Source organism: Podarcis erhardii (assembly GCF_964252035.2).
Source record: "Podarcis erhardii genome assembly, chromosome: 10".
NCBI classification, from domain to species: Eukaryota; Metazoa; Chordata; class Lepidosauria; order Squamata; family Lacertidae; genus Podarcis; species Podarcis erhardii.
In genome coordinates this window covers 44,044,175-44,066,522 of record NC_138500.1, presented here as the reverse complement: position 1 = coordinate 44,066,522, position 22,348 = coordinate 44,044,175, and positions in this window count along the sequence as shown.

The window sequence follows — 22,348 nt, the reverse complement described above, 5'->3', positions numbered from 1 at the left end:
CTTGTCCAGTTAATCTATTTAGACATTCTGTATTTTGATCAATTTTAGCTCATCAGCTTTCTTGTCCAAAGATTCCACTCTCTTGTCCAGAGATTCCAATTTTTCATAAATTTTCTCTAAAATAGAAGCAGTTGCTCCTGAGGCCATATCTTCCAATTGTAACTGCTCAGTTTCTCCCTCCCCTGCCTGTGGCAGAGAAGCAGCTTCTTCCTCTGAAGGCAAAGTAGGTACAGATGATCTATGTGTCTGCAAGGCTGAGGTTAAAGTTGTTAAAGTTGTTTGTCTAGTTCTTCCCCTCTTTCTTGCGCCACTCATTCCAGAGTTATCTAAAAGTCAAGGTCAAGCTGAGTTGTTCCCATGAGAAAGCTGCAGCCCAGAGGAAAACAGTCAAACAGGAGGTCAGGAAAGAGAAAGTAAAATAATGTCACTGCTATAAATCCCAAATCCTCTAGGGGGATCTTAAAATGTCTTCAGGGAAGAATCCAATTCTAGTAGAGTTATTAAAATCAAATTTAATGTCCCAGAACCTTCAATAACAGGTTTTAAGCAGAGTTAGTGTTGACAGCCACATTGTTTCAAACAGTGCATGCTGGTGTTTCACATGGTATTTCAAAGTAGCAAGTCCAAACCCCCTCAGATTATTGCAAGTTTTAATACACAGTAGCCAGATCTTGCAAACTGACAGCTCAGTTACTCAGGCAGCTCCGGCACCTGGGTTTCTCACTCAAATTGTAGTTCCAGTAGAAGAAAGGTATCACGAAGCAAATAAAGGGCAAAAAATCCGTTGCTTAAAGTCCTTATTTTGTTTAAAAGAAAGTTCAATGGGTGCTCAGATCAGTTAGGTTAAAAGTTCTTTCAATGCCCCACTCCTCCAGCTCTTTGCTTTAAAGTTCAGTGACAGCGGAAGACGGACTTCCTGTTTTGCGTCACTCCGCTTTCAGCCAAATTCAGTACTTTTTAGTCTCAAATTTTATAAAGTCCTTCTTTACTCACGGGTTGATGCTTTTCCGAATCAGAAGTTTCCAGGAAAAAAGGTCAGCGCTCACCGGCAGCAGCAGCGCGGCTTCACTCCGCAGATTGCGCAACGACTCACAGCACCGCTACCCCCTTCACGTTCCTGAGCCCCTTACGGGGTTCCTTCAACATTTCAGGGGTCGCTTCTGGCGCCCGCCGAGTCCCAAGACCACAGGTTTTTGCTGCCTGTGGGTTTCCCGAATGGGTCTCCGCTTCGCCGTAGCGGACAACCCGGTTTCCGTGGAGCTCCTCCTCACAGAGAGAAGAGGACCGCCATTGCCGTTCGCGCCGCCTCCGGAAGTCCAGCATTACCCAGCACTTAAACCCTATTTAAAACCCTATAAGCATTTAAAACCCTATAAGCATTTTATTAATAATAAAAAAAATAAAGCCATGAACTTTTCTTTCTTTCTTTTTAAGATTAAAAATATGGTTACTCTAAAATAAAGAAGGCTTATGCTGCAAAATAAAACATATTAAAAGTAAAGCCTGTGATAGTTTTGCTGTATCCCCTAGTGCCACTCTCAGAATGTGGCTTTTCAAGCTTTGCCTTCTGCAAACTTTGACGGAAAGATGAAGGTTTTGTGCAACGTCATTCTCAGTGGGTAAGCAATGATGTGAGCCTCTCATCCATCATGGTAGATGGCAAGTACATTTTGATGAGCCTCAATTTTGAGAAGTTCCACTAGGCAGTAGGAACTGAAGCTGGAAACGCCAGGAGAATTTATAATGCTGCCCAGATATTTGGGAAGACATCGGCAATTTGGGTATCGTGAATGTACCGCAGGGCATCTTGTGGTGAGCCTTTTTCAGAAGGTAGCATGTGGTGGAGATGGCCTAAGTCAACACAAAGATCTGCACCATCTATGTCAAGGTGGTTGCCATCATTGAGGGATCTGTGTAGATCCATACAGTGGATGACGAGTGTCTCTTCCAGTAGCTTTTCAAGGTTGTCAAGAAATCCCCATGAGATTCGAGCTACTCAAATTGCTCTTCAGTTTGAACACAATGTTGAGAAAAGTGTAGAATTTTTTTTTAAAAAAAAAATTGGACTGCCACACTTGTCATCAAGAGTCAGACCCTCATTTTCAAACTGCCTCTTCTTGCAACACTTACATGAGTGCTCCTTGAAAGTGGCATCAGCATCAAGGGCTTCTGAGAGCTCTTTAGTTGCAATAACCACCTCTGCAAAACCACTTACCCTATATGAGGCAATGAACTCCACACATTTCTTCATGAGGGGAGGCAGTAGTTACTATGTCAGGCATAGGCAAACTCGGCTCTCCAGATGTTTTGGGACTACAACTCCCATCAACCCTTACCACTGGTCATGTTAGCTAGGGATGATGGGAGTTGTAGTCCCAAAGAAATATGGAGGGCCGAGTTTGCCTATACCTGTACTATGTCCTTTGTAAGGCATTGCATAGCCTTACTTACAATATTCACATGGAATAGACTGTCATACCATAATATGATTGATATCAAGAACTTGAAGGTCTGTTATTTGGTCCGCTGGGCATTGTGCTTCATAGCAAAGATCTGCATTTTGTTAACCAGGGGTGCCCAAACTTTTTTTGAAAGAGGGCCAGGTTTGATGAAGTGAACATGAGTGAGGGCCGACCAAAGTTGTGGAGCTTTATTTAGGATTGAAGTTATTGAGCTTTTTTTTTTAGGATTTTTGCCCAGGACATATACTGCCATGGGGGCCAGATTAAATTGACTGGCGGGCTGGATTATGCCCCTAAAACAGACTTTGGACATGCCAACATAACCTTATTTTGTTCGATATTGAATAGGCTTCACACTGCCTACACAACTTTCCCAGTGGCTTCATGGTGAGGCTGAAGTCATTGTCTTTTAGAATCTGCCACTATTGAACAGAGGCAGAGAATAGCATAAACATGCACTGCAGCATGCCAAAAGGGGTAATGGATTATTTAATTATGAAGCTGCATCTGAAACTACCAGATTGAGAGAATCACAGCCACAGGGTATGAACGAAGCTTATCAGTTCAGCGTAAGGAGGCCTCGCCTTGACATTACCCCTCCCTGCTCTCTGCTGGCACCATTATCATAGCCTTTGCCATGCCAGACTTAGTGTTAATATTGTTTTCCCTCAAGGTCTTAAGCAAGAGTTCATGAACTGTGCTGAATCCGATGAAGCGTTTCTTTACACAAATCTTTCCCCTGTCTTCATCAACACTTCTCACTGTGAGCGACATCTTCTCAGAGTAACTTACATCAGACATGCAATCCAGTATGACATAGTAATACTTAGCTTTGTCCAACCTGCTCTGTATGTTTTTATTAATGTATTAATGTAATATTTTTGTATGCAACTGTATATTTTTTCTAATGTTTTGTTGAAGTTGTCTGATGTATACCTGAAGGAGCAACTCCACTCCCTTCGTTCAGCCTGGACACTGAGGTCAAGCTCCAAGGGCCTTCTGCCGGTTCCCTCGCTATGAGAAGTGAGGTTACACGGAACCAGGCAGAGGGCCTTCTCAGTAGTGGCACCTGCCCTGTGGAACACCTACCTTCCCATCAGATGTCAAGGAAATAAACAACTATCTGACTTTTAGAAGACACAAGAAGGCAGCCCTGTTTAGGGAAGTCTTTAATGTTTGGTGTTTTATTGTATTTTTAATATTTTGTTGGAAGCCGCCCACCCAGCCAGATGGGTGGGCTATAAATAAATTGTTGTTGTTGCTGTTGCTGCTGCTGTTATTTTGCTTCAGTTTTCTATATACCGCTTAGAGATATTTTTAATATATTTAGCAGTATAGAAAATCATTAATCAATGTTCTATAATACGGTACTTCCTTGGCCATGAAGTCTACCAGTTGATTCAAAGTGTTGGTGCTGACCTTTAAAGCCCTAAACGGCCTCGGTCCAGTATACCTGAAGGAGCGTCTCCATCTCCATCGTTCAGCCCGGACACTGAGGTCCAGTGCTGAGGGCCTTCTGGTGGTTCCCTCACTGCGACAAGCCAAGTTACAGGGAACCAGGCAGAGGGCCTTCTTGACAGTGGCGCCCACCCTGTGGAACACCCTCCCACCAGATGACAAAGAGAAAAATAACTACCAAACTTTTAGAAGACATTTAAAGGCAGCCCTGTTTAGGGAAGATTTTAATGTTTAATAAGTTATTGTATTTTAGTGTTTTGTTGGAAGCCGTCCAGAGTGCCTGGGGGGACTCAGCCAGTTGGACGGGGTATAAATAAATAAATAAATAAATAAATAAATAAATAAATAAATAATTGGTTTTCCCACAGTAGGGAGAATTACATTGCTTCCCCCATTACTTCATCATAATCTTCAAGCAGCTGTACAAGTACTAGAAAATGCCCATTGTTGTCTGTAGATTCCCAGAATGCTGAGTTCTAGGCCACCAGGAGCAGTGCCATATCCATTAGGTGTTTCGGCACGCCCCTACAATGCTGATTTTTTTCTGCTGATGTTCTGCATCAATGCACTTGAAACCTATATTCTGTTTCTATCCACTTGCAGTATGCAGTCAAATGCCTGGGTGACTTTTCATGCCTTTTCAGAATATCCAACAAATGTTTCCAGTCATTGGTCCTGGTACTCCCAAGTGCGAACTGGTACTGGCAGAGCCACCACTTGGAAATGTTTTTCAGAAGAAACAAAAAAACCTTGTTGGTATTCTTAGAACCTGAAGTGTGAATAATAGGAACTTTTAAAATACCATGCAAAGAAATAACTGATTTACTGATTTCCACATCATTCTGCTGGGACGCGGGTGGCGCTGTGGGTTAAACCACAGAGCCTAGGATTTGCCGATCAGAAGGTGGGCAGTTCGAATCCCCACGATGGGGTGAGCTCCTGTTGCTCGGTCCCTGCTCCTGCCCACCTAGCAGTTTGAAAGCATGTCAAAGTGCAAGTAGATAAATAGGTACCACTCCGGCGGGAAGGTAAACGCCGTTTCCGTGCGCTGCTCTGGTTCGCCAGAAGCAGCTTAGTCATGCCGGCCACATGACCCGGAAGCTGTACACCAGCTCCGTCGGCCAATAAAGCGAGATGAGCGCCGCAACCCCAGAGTCACCTGCGACTGGACCTAATGGTCAGGGGTCCCTTTACCTTTACCTTTACATCATTCTGAACTTCAGTATCCCACCCCAGGGAAGTGTACAAGTCCTCTGTGTACAAGTTCAGAGGCTTACAACTCACTGCACGCAGCAACAGCATTGTGCTGAGGGTTTGCTTTTGCTGATACTGTGCAGAATCCATGCAAGAAAATTACTTACGGGCAGAGGAAACTTTCCCCTGGGTCACAAGGGCAGCAAAAGCTAGCACAAAGGTGTGGCAACCATAAGTCACAGGAAATGAAGGAATAGGTCTTCCTCAGTACTGGGTCAAACACACATTGTTCTGCACTGCGTTTCAGAAATCTGAAACAGGCTCAGGGTTCAGAGACCGTGTGCAGGTTTGATTTGTGCCACTGCATTTTAAGCCAACTGTCAGAGCTGCCCAAGGTCCCAGCTCACAGAGGACCAACGCCAGGTCGTTGTTATATACAAAAGTCTTTATTGAAGTTCAGTCTCTATTTCAAAGCCGTGGCGCGCAGCTCTACGTCTTAAACCCTAGACCGCCGAAGCTCCGTCTGAATCTCCTCCCCTCTGACACCAGTTTAAGACTCTAGCCCTGCTCCACCTCTTCCTCTGCTCTCTCCTCCTCTGGGTCCTCCTGTCCGCTGGGGCATTCCCCTTTCTGGACTCTTCTGACGCTGAGTCCCCTGACTCCTCCCCCTGCCTCCGGCGGGCTTTAGGACCTGGTTCCCAATCCGGGTTCTCTGCTGTCCCGCGCAGCTGTACATTTGAACTTGGCGCTCGCGCCAACCCAGTGACCTTCCTCCTGACCGTTACACTGCTTCTGTCACTGCTTCCCTCTTCCGGGAGGCTAGCTGCACCTGACCTCCCCTCCGTTCCCTGACTCTCCGATGGAGGCGTGGTCAGCCCTGACTCATCTTCTCTCCCTGCTGGGGGAGACGCTGGCCCCGATACCTGGGACTCTTCCCCCCCACTACGCTCTGGTGGGGAAGCTGGTCCTGATCTCCAACTGCTGCTCTGGGAGTCCCCGCTGGCCCCTTGCTTCTGGAGTGTCCCCCTTGGGACCCCCCTTGCCCTGGCCACCGGCGCCCCCTTCTGTGAATCTTCTGATTCACTGGAGAGGCTCATGGAATCTCTCGGGCCACTGTCATCTTCTCCTACGCTGCCCTCAGATTCTTCCCCTTCGCTCTCCATTTCCTCTCTTCCCTGTGCCTCTGCTCCTGAGCCCCTGACAATATCCCGTCTAACTACAGACCTGTTCTAGCATACTATAAAGCAACCTGGAGCTACTGATTATCATGACTGACAATATCTCAGAAGACATGATATCAGGAAGACGGATATGTGCAAGGTCTAGGAAAGTCAAATATTATATTTTTTTAAATGCAGGACAAAATATACGTAACAATCCTAAATATATATACCGGTATATATATTTTAAGAACATGACTGAAATATAGAAAACAGTGTAAACCAAACACCATGCATTTCACCGGTGAAGTGAAAGTGAGCAGGGGGTGAAATCTGTAAAGGTTCCAACATGTTTGTGCTGCCAAAATGAAATTATTGCAGTTTGAACCCTAATGCCTTGGCCATCAGCAAATGTACTGTGAAAGGGAACAATAAAGTGCTAGCAATGTGAATGTACATCTGTTGTGCCAGGCAGATTCAAAAGCGTCTGAAACAAGAGGGGAAGCGCCATGACACTCACCCACATTTATTCATTTAGTTAAATGGAAAAGTGTTGGACTGTGAAGCAACGCTGCAGACAATTTCAGTGCCTGTCAGCGTATATTAGAGAGACATTTACAAATTTGACAAAAATGAATATACTTCAGTTCGGGTCAGCCATAACTCACAGGCAGACAAGTCAGTCACTAGGATTTTGAATGACAGTTTGCTCTGCTTCTTCTAAATAGAAAACCAAATGGCAGAGGGAAAGCCATGCACTTATTCTGCTTTCTCAAAGAGACAAATTACAAGTCTCTTCTCTTGAGTCACATTAGTTTTTTTGTTTTTTAATGGTAAGAGCCCCGTCGTTCTGATACTATGTCCAGTCATATGGGTGATCAGCATTGGCAGGTGGGATTGCCAAGATACATCACTTGGTGCAGGACAGTGGCGTTTTTCTTGGTCCAGATGTAATATAATCCTGTGTATGAATGGGAATGTGTGAAACAAATTAACAGATTGTGTTCTGGCCAGATGGTATGCATCTGACTCTGGGATATAGAAGGAGCAGAGGTTTATTGGAGGGCTGAACATGAGTCCTTAATGTGTATATTGTAACACAGGGGTAGGAACCTCTGGCCTTCCAGATGTTCCTGGCAACTCCCATTAGGAACATCATCTATGCTGGCAGGGGCTGATGGAAGCAGGAGTCCAACAGTATCTGGAAGGGAAGGCCATTGATTGCCCACCCAAACTTCAAATGCACAGGGTTTCCATGCTTGATCTAATGTGTGAAAAGCCCTCTTCATGCAGTACATAGTTAAACTATGAGAGTCACTGCCACAGCAAGTAGTGATGACCACCAACCTGGAAGGTTTTAAAAGAGGATTAGATTATTTCATTAGAGTAGCCTTTCTCAGCCTTGGGTACCCAGATGTTGTTGTTCTTCATCTCCCATTGTCCCTAGCTGGCCGTGGACAGGGACGTTTTCAACTGGTGTCAGCCGAACCTCCCTGGGGAGAACATTCCACAAACAGGGAGCCACTGCAGAAAAGGCCCATTCTCGTGTTGCCACCATCTGGAGCTCTCATGGAGGTGACACACAAAAAAGGGCCTCAGAGGATGATCTTAGGGTTTGGGTAGGTTCATATGGAGAGAGGGGGTCCTTTAATTACCGTGGTCCTGATGGTAGGCAAAGCCATGGGGTTAAGGCTATCAGTGGCTACTTGATGGCCATTTACTTCCTTCAGAAGCAGAATTGACATGCCTCCGAATTCTAGCTATTGGAGAACTTACAATCTTATGGGCCTTGGGTCTGACCCAGCAGGAGTCATGTTCTTGTGAGAAGGAGAAGAGGAGGCCTGAAAATAAAGGAGTAATAATAGTGGCCTAAATTACAGTACTCCAGTAAGGATTGCTGAGATAATATATGTGAAGTACTTTGAACACTTGAAATGTGCTATATAAATTCTAAGTATTATTATTATCACTCCTGCAACTGCACAAATAATCCCATGAATATTCACAGCAAAGCAATTTAAAAAAAAAAAAGCCACTCCAAGAATAACGTTGCTCTATCTGCAAGCTTCTGAAATGTTTGTGTTTGTGATGACCTGTAATTTCCCATTGCATTAATCTGGAAGGCCACCACATTTTGAGTAGCCTGTTCTTAATCAGGACAGGGAGATGTATCATGTCTAAAATAAACTTTATATATTCTTCCACACTCAGTAGATGGAGATGAATTATCCCGTGGCTACAATATCTTTCTCTAGTTGGCACTTAAACATCTTGAATATATGATGGATGGAAAAATAAATGTAAAACTGTTATTTCCAAAATAGATTATTCTAACTAACGTAGCTAACAGTATTCTGTGTGCGTTTTAATGAACATTTCCTTTACATTCAGGATGATAATTACATTTCCCCCCCTAATATATTATGGAAAACCCGCCGTTTCAAGAAGCTTGGTCTCTCTGGCATATACGTGACAGAATTTTAATTGGTACTAAGAGCATGCTTGAGTTTCCCATTTACTAAGCTATATTCACATTGCTTCACTTTCAAGTGTGCTATTCTGTGTACGAGAAAATAATTTCCATTCAGCTTCACTGGTATGTTATTAATGAAAATATAACAGTGCTTTCTCTTAAAAGATAAAGTGAAACTGACCCAAAAAAGTGAAATGTGTTTGCAGTAATTCTGCATCTTACATTTTTGTCAGGTGAAGAATGTAATATTAGGTTGTAAATCAATGTGATGGGCTGTTCGTTACACTTTGATGCTTAGTGATTAAGTGTTTTACATGTTGCTAAATAGCCCTAAGAACATTAACATTGATAATGCAACAATTTGGTCCAATTAATGTTTGTGGAAATCTTCAATGATGGCTCCATTTTCTAACTGAGCTAAGAGGGAGGTGTTATCATTTATTACAAACGTTTTCAGCAACATCAAAAAGCACCAAGGCTCTTTGGATATGTGTGGGTGTTTGTTACAGTGATTGCTGTGAAAGGGCTTGAAAGTATTTGCCAGTTCAGGTCACTTAGTTTTCACCCTATATTGGCTTCCATGGTGATGTTTTCATGTAGCTAAATCTTATTGGCTAAGAACCATAGTGTTAATGGTAAACCTTGTCACTTGAGGTGTGCATGAACCCAAATATTCACCTCATGCCTGTGTTTGTGCTTTGGTAAAATAAAAAGTCTGTATCAGTTTCTAGGTTGCTCTGTGCTCTCTCTGTGCTTCAATCTGTGTTGCAGGTGGTTAGGGATCAGTGAATCTGTCAATTTCAGTTTCTCATTTTTCCAGTCTTCCATTTACGCATCAATTTGCAATTTTTTATTTTTGAAAGTCCTCATGAAAATCCACCAGCAATTTAGTGCAAGTTTATCCCGATACACACATTATATTACCCAATATACACATTTTGGCAAAACATATTTTCCCTAGCATGCCTCCATGCCATTTTCAGTGAAATCTGCTGAACGCCAGTGATTGTTAAAGTTTCAGGCAAAATTATGAATGAGTTAACAAAAGCATACCTACAGAGGCACTCCTATAAAACAATAGTAAGTTATAGGGGGGGTGCTTTCCCCCATTACAGTGGTACCTCGGGTTACATATGCTTCAGGTTACATACGCTTCAGGTTACATACGCTTCAGGTTACAGACTCCGCTAACCCAGAAATAGTGCTTCAGGTTAAGAACTTTGCTTCAGGATGAGAACAGAAATCGTGCTCTGGCGGTGTGGCGGCAGCGGGAGGCCCCATTAGCTAAAGTGGTGCTTCAGGTTAAGAACAGTTTCAGGTTAAGTACGGACCTCCAGAACAAATTAAGTACTTAACCTGAGGTACCACTGTACTAGTTTTAAACCAATACAGATTTGCTGTTTTCTATAACCTCAGAGGTCTCACTCTTCAGTTACACTAAAAACTGGACCATCTAGTCGTAACTGAATAAACTTTACCCATGTAATAGTGAGTGATTTGGCAGTGGCGATTTTTTTCTTCTTCTTCCCACGATGGCATTTTATCAATTGCCGTCTGGCTATCCTGCATCTTCAGATACAGAAAGGTAGTAGAGAGCACTGAAGTGATGCATGCGGTGGATGCTCTGCAACATTGATTAAGGAGCTCATCCAAGTCAATGTCTTTCCACCCACACAGTTAATCTCTGTAGTGGATTTTGAAGGGAAATTTTTCTTCCCACTTGAATGTTTCTTAAATATCACCTCCGTTACCTCCCCAGGATGGCAAGCGGTATTTGAAGCACCCTGCCATTAAAACGTGATTGTGCATATGCACTTACTTTCTTTGGTATGCACCAAAATATATGTAGCATTAATTACTGCTGATTTTTAAGTATGTGCCAAATGATTTTCATAGGAACATTAAGCTATAGGAAAAAGTCACTCCAGGAGCGGAGGCAGATGTTACAACGGCACAGGCACAAGCCATTAATTTACACCTGAGAGAATTCTCTTCTAGCAACATTTGGCCTCAAATTAAGAACCAGCGAGATGGTCAGAGATAATGACAAAACAAGACTGAACAGAGACAAGGAGCAGAGGCTGTGGTCATCCATCAACCCTTTAGCTGCTTCTGGTGTTTTGCTGCAAGGTCCATGGACATTGCTAATGGAAGGCCAGTCAATAAGGTTGAGACCTACTGGTTCCTGCGAGGAATTGATGCTCTGAGATCAGTTGAATATGAGGGCTGAGATTCATCATGGTAAGGTGCAATGAAAGCAGAATTACTGTTGTTTCTATAATCAAACCACTTCCTTTTTTTAAAAAAAGGTAAAAAGTAAAAGACCCCTAGGCCAAGCATGGCCTAACTTGGCCTTCCAGCTGTTTTGGGACTACAATTCCCATCATCCCTGACCATTGGTCCTATTAGCTAGGGATGATGGGAGTTGTAGTCCCAAAACAGCTGGAGGGCCAAGTTTGGCCATGCCTGCCCCTACCTACTTGTACCGGTGTGCTTTCGAACTGCTAGGTTGGCAGGAGCAGGGATCCAGCAACGGGAGTTCACCCCCGCCATGGGGATTCAAACTGTCAACTTTCTGATCCCTCAGTAACCAAAATTATATTATCAACATATACAAGCAGAAAAGATGTTTTCCTTCATTTGCAAGGAATCGTACACAACAAAGTGGCACTAATAAAGAAAAGTGCCAGGGTGGCAACAGAAGGCAAACTAAAAATGCTTTTGCAGTTCATCAAAACTATCCAGCAATATCAAGTTATAGGAAAACTGGTACTATTAACAGTAATCCTTCTGGTTGGTTGATTGGTTCGGCAACTTCCATTTATTTTCCCAAAGAGTTAAATGATAAATAATCAGAGGCAGCTACAGCAACAAAATATCTGTGAAAGGAAGAGGAGCAGATGTTGCAGGTAGAAATACTGTTTGTAATGAAATGAGACCAGTAGTTTACTTGCTCGAATTAACAAATAAGAAAGTTTTGAGAATTTAAATTCTAGATTAAAATTGATTACTTAATTGAGAAGGGAATTGTAACAAAAACACTGGGTCCTAATTTGAATAGTAGAGTGCCTGGTATCTGGTGGGCAATCTCATCCTTTATTTCCACACTGTGGCTACAGACCAAACCACCTGACAGGAGAGTTATGAGATTCAGGTGAGGGTCAGATGCCTTGTCAATTCCAGCAGGTATATAAGAGGACAATCTGGCCTGCAGCCTGCCCAGCTTCCAAGAGGTCCACAGTTTAACCTCAGAGGCTGTTGAGCCATGGTTAAATGCCATCAACGAGGAGAAATTGTGAATTGTAGAATTTTAAATACCCGCCATCATGCTTGGCTTCACTCAGTTTTGTTTATAACACTCATCCTTTTTCTTCTAGTTGTGAGGGTTGGGGTGGGGGTAGTGGAGTAGCCTAGGGTCTCTCTTCATCTAAATTCTGGCCCTGGTGGCCAAGGATCTCAGTTTTGCTGTTTTGTTGCTGTTGTTACATTTAATTTAACTGTGACAGTGCTGATTTTAAGCTTAGTCTTAGCATGATGCAATGACTTCAGAATGGCACTACACAGATAATAGCTGGGTCAAAGAAATAAAGTGTAAATAAATAAATAAATAAATAAATAAATAAATAAATAAATAAATAAATATTTGGAAGAATTACAACATAAGGCCTCAACCTCATTTTTAATAGCATTTCCAACGCAGTTGCCATGTCCTGAATATGTAAATCAATGTACATTGTGCCACGTCAGGAATGTGAAGAGGCAGTAATTGAGTTCGTAAATGCTAGACCATAATTGCTTAGCATTTAAGTGACCTTTTTAAGTAACAGAAGCTCCCCTACTGTTATTTAAATTTCCCAGGTTTGGGGGGGGTTTGACATATTTATTGTAAAAGAAATCTTTGACTTGGTTCCTTTTATTAATGATGTCAACCGGGCCTCATGTGCATTCTGAAGCACTATCTGAGGAAATGCTATCAGCAGATTTAAAAGCAAACAAAAGCATTGTGCTCAAATTTAAGAAGAAAAATGACCCATCGTTATGACTGTACCAGAAGAAACAAGAGATTATTTATTTCATAACAGACTATGAAGAAGATAAGTTTTAGAACTTAATCAGATGTCCTTGGGAAGGCTTATAGCACAATATAGCAAGTTTACATATATATGATCAGTTATTTGACTGCCCCTTGGGTTGATACATAGGTTTGGATTAAACATTATTTGGGCTAAAGTTGGGCCAAATTTCACTTGCTTTTTCAGATGAACATCCCCTCTGCAAAAAAATGGGCAATCAATTTTTCTGCACTTTAAACTGCATGTGGCCGCCCCACACCTCTCTCTATACCTCCTAGCTGCTTTTTTTTTAATCACAGAAAGAAGCACTGACGGAGGAAGAGGGGGCGGGGGGAGCACACCACGCCCCCATGAGACACAGCACACCCCTGGGATGCACACCAGCCATGCCCCCGCCTGCTCTACACACACACACACACACAGCCCGGTGCCGGAGCATGATGCTCCACCGCAGGAAAGAAGTACCGTATTTTTCGCTCTATAAGATGCACCAGACCATAAGACATCCAAAGGGTATATAACTATGACTTGCTTTGTTTTTATTTTGCTTTGCTACTTGTTTGGAACTGGGGAAAGCCGTGGAAGGGAAATTTTGGTCGACTTTAGGAAAAATGTTTAAGAATGAGCAATGATGCTTAAGTATTGATGTCTAAATTTGGATAAAACAAAACAAATTCCTTCCAGTAGCACCTTAAAGACCAACTAAGTCAGTTCTTGGTATGAGCTTTCGTGTGCATGCACACTTCTTCAGATACTTCTTCAGGTATCTGAAGAAGTCTGAAGGTGCTACTGGAAGGAATTTGTTTTGTTTTGACTATGGCAGACCAACACGGCTACCTATCTGTAACTAAATTTGGATAATAAGGATTTGCTGAATTAATAATTTAAATTGGAATACAAGAAGGGGAAGTGTGAGGAGGTCTGAGAAATAAGTTATATGAAAATAAGTAATTGGAATTATATGTGTTTTTAACTGTTTTTTTCTTTTAAAAGTTGGATTTTTGTATTTTTGTTATTTTTTGTTTAATTGTTGTTTTTGTGTGTGTGTTTTTTTCTTTTCTGAAAATGCCAATAAATATTCATTTAAAAAAACAAAAACAAAAAAACCATAAGACACACCTAGTTTTTGGAGGAGGAAAATGAGAAAAAAAATATTCTGAATCCCAGAAGCCAGAACACCAAGAGGGATCTGTCTTCTAGGATAGCCTCTTGCTGTCCTGGCTTATGGGATAGCCATGCGCAGCCTCTCCCGGGAAGCGGGATGAAGGCTCCTCCTGCCCGGGAGAGGCTGTGTGTGGCTAAGCCAGAAGCCAGGACGGCAGCAGGAGGAAGGCTCCCCCAAGAGCTGCGCTCCCTTTAAAGAGCCACATGGAGCATGCAGCCCTTCTCCTCCTTGGGGAAAAGCCCCCAAGAGCCACACACATGCTCCACGCAGCACTTTAAAGGGAGCGCTGAGCAGAGCCTCCCGCCTGCATTCGCTCCATAAGATGCACACACATTTCCCCTTACTTTTTAGGAGGGGAAAAGTGTCTTATAGAGCGAAAAATACAGTACAGGCAGGTGACTGCAACTTGAACTGTGAGGCCACTGCTTGAGGGCTTTAAGAAAACAGCTCAGCTGAATGACCAAGAAATTTGCAGCAACTGTACAATAGTGGTGTTGTTTTTTAAATAAAGAGCAAAGAAGTCATCACCCTCAGCCATCTCATTGCCTGAAAATTACTTAAGGCTGCCTCTTCCTGATATCTTCAATGAAAATCGCCTCCCCCTGCACGTCCTCATTTTCATGAGGTTTCAGTTCATGCAAACCCCTTCGTGAGCAGCTCAAAAAATGTGATGAACAACCTGATTTGCACTGTCACTAGGGATGGGAAAGAAATTCAATCCAGATTGTATTTAAAGGCAAATCTACTTAAGTCACATTTTCTCAAACAGTATGTGAACTGAGACACAGCAATCCATTGAAATGTGCATTTCTCTTTTGCAGTCCTGCACTCGAGACAAGTAATATATACAATAGGGCATACTGTGGTATCTCGGGTTACATACGCTTCAGGTTACAGACTCTGCTAACCAAGAAATAGTGCTTCAGGTTAAGAACTTTGCTTCAAGTTGAGAACAGAAATAGCGCTTCGGCGGCGCGGCAGCAGTGGGAGGCCCCATTAGCTAAAGTGATGCTTCAGGTTAAGAACAGTTTCAGGTTAAGTACAGACCTCCAGAATGAATTAAGTACTTAACCCGTGGTACCACTGTATATTAGGGTAAGGTGTGCATAAGAATGGCCACATGTCAGTGACAACAACATATAAAAATGTGTTGCACTGGGAAACATTGCTTTCCAAGAATCAGGCAAATTTGTATTCAAGCGTGTGTATATTAAGGAGGAAATTGGACTGAAATACTGACCACCTAGCAGTTCAAAAGCACATCAAAGTCCAAGTAGATAAATAGGTACTGCTCCAGTGGGAAGGTAAATGTCGTTTCCGTGTGCTGCTCTGGTTCGCCAGAAGTGGCTTAGTCATGCTGGCCACATGACCCAGAAGCTGTACGCCGGCTCCCTCGGCCAATAAAGCGAGATGAGCGCCGCAACCGCAGAGTCGTCCGCAACTGGACTTGACAGTCAGGGGTCCCTTTACCTTTACCTAACTGTCCCATAGTTCTAGGAATATATAAATCATCCACTTCAAGTGATTAGGGTTTATGGTGTGTCGCCTGCTGTAAATGGAACACAAAATTGGGGAGGGAGGCCACGCATTTGTTGTGTCTTTTGGATCTGGTTGGGCTGGTCCATGGTATTAAAACCACTTGCCCTGAGGAAGAGATGGTTCTGTCTCCTCATATGATGCATTGAGTGTTTGGAAAGCCCCTAAGTCTTGATTCCACCTCACAGATGGCATTGTGTGTGTTTTTCATCCCTCCTCCTGGGTTATCAAGGAGGTATTAGAACTACAAATCCCAGTGCTGACCTCTCTGCTGTCCCTTGCCCTAGACTCTCCTGCTACCAATTTTCCTTGCCCTTTTCACAAAACAAGCTTGGGAAAGGAGATAGTCCAGGAAATGGTGGCAGGGAAGGCTGTAGAATGGATGGCTGCAACACAAGTTGATTGCGAAGCTCCCCCCAAAGCTGCCCCGTATTTAATCAGTATGTCATTTCAAAACTGGGAAACTTCTGTTCTGAAACCCCCCCCCCCAATTCCAATATTTGGCACCAGCCTACTTAAAAGAAAGGGCCCTTAATTGTAATGAGGCATTACACTATCCATAAAAAAGGTATTGCCTAAAGAGGATTGCATCACAAATTGAAAAGCCACAGATAATAACTGCAGGCAGGAAGGAAACAGGAAGTCAGTAAACATTAAATCAATAGAAAGACAGCTGCTAGATTATTTCAAATGAAACCATTTACTTCTGGCGGGCATTTGCACCATCCTGTGCATACCAATAGTCACTATTCATGCTCATTCATATTCTTGAGTCTGTACAGAAACTAAATGATGTCCGCAAAGTAGAGATAGTCTGATTTTAAAGAGTAGCAATAGGTGAGGAACACAGGAAACTGCCTTTTACTGAGTCAAACCATTGGTTCGTTTTAGCTCGGTATTGTCAACACACACTGGCAACAGAGATGCCACAGATGTCTTACATGTACAGTACAACTGAGCTCTGGCCCAAAGCAGGGGTGCCAACTTGAATAAAATATTGTGGGAGCCCAGCTATGCCCCGCCCTGCTTAATCGATCACATGACGCAGTGCATGGAAACCATATGAATGGTAATGCCCATCAATTGGGGGCGCTGCCCTCTCAAATATTTTATTACTCCACATACTATTCCACGCTGGGATATTATCTTGGCTCAAATGAAACTGGCCCTCATAAAAAGTAAATAAATAAATAGCCTTGAAATCTATACATCTCCTTTCTTTAGGACAGGAATGGGGAACCTCTATCCCTGTCACCTGATTCCAACTTCCCTCAGGCCCAGCCAACATGGCCAATAGTCAGGGATGATGGGAGTTGTAGTTCAGCAACATCTAGGATTCTGCATCCCTTCTTTAGTAAACTGGTTGCCAGAGTTATTCCCCAAGCAAGCCTGTGATAAGCTGCTCCACTTTTCAAGCGTTCCTAAAGTTTTCAACCCAGCTTCCACTTTGTCAGCATTGTTATGGAAATTGGCCTAAAGACACACACTCATTATTTTCTTATATTTTGTATTTGGATGTATCATAAACATTCAGCTCTTTGGTAAAATATATGGAAAATGAATTAAAACCTGAGGAAGAAATTCACGTATATTCCACCCATGTAGCTGAGTGGTTTTAAAATTTAAAACACCTGTGAGAAATAGGAAAAGTCATATAGATTAGGATGAAAGTCCAGTCTGAGGTCTGTCTGCCAGTCTAGATCCATCTACGGTTTTTCTCCCCCTGGTATCTTGCAATCACTGGTGATTTTTTATCCACAAAGCTTCGCTGTCAGATTGTGAAGTGCTATTATCCTCATGGTCCGCTTGCAGACCTGAAGCATACAGTCAGTGAAGCAATTTAATTAATGCCACACACACTTGATGCTCATTCCATGGAGTCAAGCCAAATCTGTCATCTGATCCCAAGTCAAGCATCTTATCCACTAATGCATTCTTGTATGCCATACTGAGACACTCACCTACGTATTCAAGTCTCCTGACTTCCACTGGCATTCTATTAATTTGAACAGGAGCTCTGCACATACCTATACTATGGAATTAAAGCAAAGCTCTGTTTGCTTTAGGTGATTGATTATAATTAGTAGATGGCTCACAAATATGGAGCAGGACAGTACCTAAGTAGGAGACAGGGAGATTTCCTGAGTGTTGAAGTCATTTGTTTGCTTGAGTTCTTTTATTTATTTATTTTGACATGCCAAATAGAAATCTGTCTGTACCTGTGCAATATATCTTAGCTTCTACCTGGAGCCAAAGGTGGCAGCTGAGAAGATGGATGGCAGTTCCACACAAGTATAAACTGACTCTCGCAGCCCCCCAGTTTAACAGATTTAGATGAAATTTTGAGCATGAGCTAATATTAGGAATGATACTTAGAATATTAAGTTGAGAAACCACAAAATGGTGGCCAAACAACATTTGATTTGACAACAATGCAAAATGTGTTGAAAATGCATGATAAAACCAATTGTATTAGTTAAAGGACACTGAACGCTGCTTCATGTGAATTATGAACCAGGATTCTTCAACATTGTGCTGTTGAGAAAATAGAAAAATAAAAAACGCCTACCAAAATCACTTACCTCTCAATTAAGATAGAAATATGTGCATAATTCCATAATCAGAACAATCCAAGGTTTAGAACTACATAAAGTGATTCCATTGTTACTTTAGAACTACTCTTTACTAATTTTATTTGTTTTTATAATTGCTTTTATATCACCATGTTAAGTATTTCTGTTTAAGATACAGTACAGGCATGAAAACAGGATTAAAATGTGACCACTGTACAGGGGAAAAAACATTTAAAAACTCTTTATTTCCATGAAGTTTTAATAGAATCTAAACCGACAGAAGGAAAAACTGGAGGTGCGTTATTGGTGTGGAACAAATGGACAGCAAACAGATGGAAATTGCACATCAAAGGAAAATCTTTAAACTGATGTGACTCAACCATTTCTTTCTGAAATGCAGCCAGAGGCATCCCATCTCTTTCCTGCCATTTGATTGCAGGTTTGCGAGACTTTCCCTCAACGCCCTCAGTTTCTCCTGTAGCACCCAAGCCCCTATCTCTAATGCTTTCATTTGTGTTTCGCTTTGGGCTATTGTCTCCATCTTCCAAATAATTTCGTTTAAAGCCCACTTAAACAGCTTCACCAAGCTTCAGCCAAACATGTTCCTCCCAGTCCATCTCTGGCCAGCAGTTCTTCATTAGAGGAGCTAAGACCACAGACGCAGAACGTGAACCTGTTTCATGGACCCCATCTGAGTAACGATTCTTCTGAAGTATTCTTCTCTCTCTTAATAGTCTTCTGTGCTATCTTTTACAGGAAGAACCCAAACTGATCCCCAAGAGCAGGCATAGGCAAACTTGGCCCTCCAGATGTTTTGGGACTGCAACTCCCATCATCCCTGACCACTGGTCCTGTTAGCTAGGGATAGTGGGAGTTGTAATCCCAAAACATCTGGAGGGCCGAGTTTGCCTATGCCTGCCCAAGAACATGTCTCGTCCTCCCCAAAGTTTCAAATGCAGAGGTAGATGAGCAATAAGTAAGCTTGATAAGATTTGGTAAGCTGTTGCTATTGCATGCTTATGTTATTGCCATTCTATGACTTGAAAGCTGCTGTGAGAGAATTATGAAGTTGCATGAGATAAACAACTTTGGATAGCCTTTCCTTGCCCAAACAATTGACTCTGTTATGCATGGAGACAACAGCAACCTAATTTGGGATGAGGGGGTTGAGAGAGAAAATAAAATAAAAAGGCTCTTTAGAAATTCAAATGTAGTATTAAAATTATAATGGGTCTTGTCTTAAAAGTACAACTGACATTTATTAGTGTAAAAAAAAAAAAGGAATAGCAAGTGGCTTTGCTAAATGAAAAGTCTTATATTCGAGATTATAGCCATTGTTGAAAGCAGCAAATGCATTAAAATGACATTTATGTTTCAGACTTGTTGTGTAGGAGTGTAAGGTTAATGAAAGAACTACAAGATCGCATTTGTAAGAAATATTTCTTTTGGTAGGAGTAATGTGCAGCTACCTGGTGCTGTTAATATTCTTTTCCAACAGTCAGTAGACTCTAAGGTCTGACATGTTATTTATTTGATAAAGTGCTTTATTCCAAAGCTCCATTTTTTTGTATGTCATTTATTTCCACTATGTTTTCAAAGTAAATTCAATAAGCCATCCTATTTGTTAAACAGAACTTAACCAATCAGCTACTTCCAAAATCTTGGGGATGCGTAGAACTCCTTCAAGTTATGAACTTAGTGGGTCAGGGATAGGATGATGGATGATTTCTTAGTAACCTTTCTCTAAATAACCTAAGGCAACTTGCAGAGAACTGCCATAGCCATCTTCATGTTAAAATAGGAGTTCCTTTCCTTCAACAATGTCTCACTTTTAAAGACTTTTAAAGCCTCAGTGACCCCAGAAGATCATATTACACTAGTCAAATCTCCACAATTCTTGGTGCACAAAAAGATATTTAGTTATCTGTATTAGTGTTGAATTGCTGTGTTACAATAAATCAAGCTATGTCTCATATAAAGCATGAGTGTGTCATAGACAAACATAAAAGAGCAGAAATCAAGAGGCAGCAATCAGGAAAGACAAATGCTTCCTTAAATACATTCATCCCTGTGCAATTCAATGGTTAAACAGCAGAAAATCAAGAGCATTGTTTCGCAACCGGAGGTAACTATACTAAGGACAAAGATTCTAAATTACATCTCTGAAGGAACTTGTAAAATAAAAGGCACTCATCTTAGAACTGAGTTGGCTGTTGAAAGAATTTCATATAGAAACAGAATCACCGATGTTCTATTTCAGCTTACTGCTGTAGCCTTAGGGGGGATCTAGTGCTCTTTTTGAGTTTTCTAGCTCCTGTCACAAAATGGTAATTGTATTTTGCATTAGGTAGAATGAATTAAGAATAAACCATTTACTAAGTTGGGCTGGCCTGAGCCTGAATGACTGTACAGTGGACAGTTTGGGTTGCGAATGTGATCTGTGCGGGAGGCACATTCGCAACCCGCAGCATTCGCAACCCGCAATCACGGGTTACAATTCGGTGCTTCTGCACATGCTCAATCGCCGAAACCCTGAAGTAACCCATTCCAGTACTTTTGGGTTTTGGTGTGTCCGTAACCCAAAAAGAAAAGGAACCTGAAGCGTCTGTAACCCGACGTATGACTGTACTAACAAGATGGACAAGTGTTGGATCCAACGATACTTTTCCTGCAACCCAGCCTGTCATATGGTAGGAAAGAAGCAAGCAAGCAAGCTGGCACATTTCCTGGCTCACACACAGCCTGTGGGATTGATAACATGCAACAAAATATGGAACGGGTTCTGAAGAAGGTGACAACGGTCAGCAGTACGGTGAGCAACTCCTATGAGGAATAGTCCTGTTTAGCATGGAGAAGGCTGTAGGGAGAGATGAAAACAGTCTTCAAATACCTGAAGGTCTGTCACAGAGAAGATAGTGAGGACATGCCTTCTGGGGCAGCAGAGAAAATAACTAGATCCCTACAGACCTCCAGTTTTAAGATCAGCAGAGACGGTCCTCTTGGTAGAACTGCCACCCTCAGAAACCTGGGGGTGGGTGGCAGCCCAGCAGAGGCCCCTGTCTGTGGCAGCTCCTGACTTGTCAAGCTCCCTTCCCACAGAGGTGTGTTTGGCACTTTCACTATACAGTTTTTATCAAATGCTTGAAGGCAGACCTCTTTTCCCTAGCCTTCGAAACCCGAGATGGATATTCCCCTTTTTTGTGACTGTAAATTGTATAAAGCTATTTTGAATGTTGCATTTTAAATTGTTGTAACATACCCTGAGGCTTTAAGGGTGAGGGTCTGGCAATGAAATCATCATTATCATCATTTTTGTTCATAGAATCATAGAATTGTACAGTTGGAAGGGACCGTGAGAGTCATCTAGTCTAGCCCCCTGCAATGCAGGAATCTTTTTGCACGGCGTGGGGCTCGTACCCGTGACCCTGAGATGAAGAGTCTTAAGTGCTACCAACCGAGCTATGCTGCACACTTTAAGTTAAGTTACAAGACAGTAGATTTCAGCTCAACATAGGAGAAACCTCTTGATGGTAAGACTAGTTTGACTATAGAAACAAATACCTGGAGGAATGTTGAACTCTGTGGGTGGTATTCAGTGCTATCCCAAGTTAGAGTAGACTATTGAAGTTAATGGACAGGGCAAACTTATATTCATTAATTTCAATGGATCTAACCCAGGCATAGGCAAACTCGGCCCTCCAGGTGTTTTGGGACTACAACTCCCATCATCCCTGACCACTGGTCCTGTTAGCTACGGATGATGGGAGTTGTAGTCCCAAAACATCTGGAGGGCCCAGTTTGCCTATGCCTGATCTAACCAATAATTAGCATGCAACTCTCTCTCTTGCTAGAAGCTGGGCAGAGAGCCCTTGGAGATGCTTTTGCTCTGGATTTCCTGCCCTCAGTAGGGGAAGACACCCTCCAAATCTATGACTGTATTTGGAGAGCCATGCACATGATTATTCAGCTAGCTGGTGGTCCATCTGATTAACCTGAAAGACCAATTGCTAGGGCACAAAGTCAAGGACAAATGCTGAAAGCTCAACCCTCAGAAAAGGTGCATACCTAGTGACATTTATTTATTTCAAAGTTATGCTTCCATTTGCATAGTGCCAGAAAGGATATCTGCTAGGGAAACCATTCAGGTTTCTGGCTATGTAAAGCAATCATCATAAATGCAGTATTTCAGCAACCTTTTATGAAAATCTCATGTTGTTGTTATTCAAACAGGGCAAATGTTACTGAGTAATCAAT